We start from the raw sequence: 1,133 nt of genomic DNA on the forward strand, positions 1-1,133 counted from the left end.
CATTAAAACAACTATTTTCATTAATTTCAAACGGAACTATTCACAGACTTGTATTATATTAAACTGAACTTCCAATTTTCACCACTGTTCGGCGCCAAGTAACATTTCCTCTGATCACGGAGCAAATCACGGCTTGCTTGGTAAACCAATCCTGGGTAAACCAAGTATACCGAGGATACAGTGGACCCGTCCTTCAAATCGGGTAAAAAGGACGCCACATAGAGGACTCTTGGAATCCGACCAGACCTCGGCACCGCGCTATGACGCATCCCAGGTTTTCGAACAGAGCACATAATTCATATTGGAAGGTCTCCAGACCACTAGAGGGGGACAATCATTGACTCTTATTGGACCAGATATTACTAAAAATCAATGCCATCTGGAGGGAAGAAAGAAAAGGCATTTCTTTTTATGTTTTTTTTTTTTTTAAACAGTCTCTCTTAGCAGGCTATTTATGTCTTTACTTATTGTCTGGTTAATATACTTGATAATTTCCTCTTAGCAGTTTGCAGCACTTCCACTATGTGGAGCTAGTTTGCAGCTTTTCCTAAGTTGCAGTTATTTTACTGCTTGCAAAATTTTCCTTTGCATGAATTTTATGTTAACATAATTTATGTATTTACAGCCAGTTTTGGGCCTTCAGGGTGTTTCCCCTTTGCTGCTTTCTATCTTGATTGTAGCACTTTCTTTTTGTATTATCTTGTTCATTTTTATTTTGTTAGTTTAGTTTTTGAGTTTCCTAGTTTGATTTACATTATTTTCAAAATGCTTTTTGTATTAGCTGTGAACTCTGCCTGTGTAAATTCTCAGTCATTCAGGTCAAGGCAACCACAAAACAGGCTTGAATTGGAAAGCAACCAGACTTTTGTTCCGTTTTTTAAGACGTTTTGACACCTATACAGGGAATCTGTCGATTCTGTTTGTTCGCACCAGAGAAATCTGTAGTTGGACCACTGACGTATTTAAGAAATATGGAGGTCCATCCTCCTAAACACATTCCAAGTCAGATACAAATCAAGTAGCCATTCTTGATTGTTGGAGTCTGTTGGAGCCCATGCACAACAAAAGACTCCAACAATCTGCATGGGTCACCCAAAGTATTGCAACAGGATGGCAAAGAGTCTTTATACAAT

This window comes from Cyprinodon variegatus, unplaced genomic scaffold (assembly GCF_000732505.1).
Source record: "Cyprinodon variegatus isolate N-32 unplaced genomic scaffold, C_variegatus-1.0 Scaffold292, whole genome shotgun sequence".
Taxonomy (NCBI): Eukaryota; Metazoa; Chordata; class Actinopteri; order Cyprinodontiformes; family Cyprinodontidae; genus Cyprinodon; species Cyprinodon variegatus.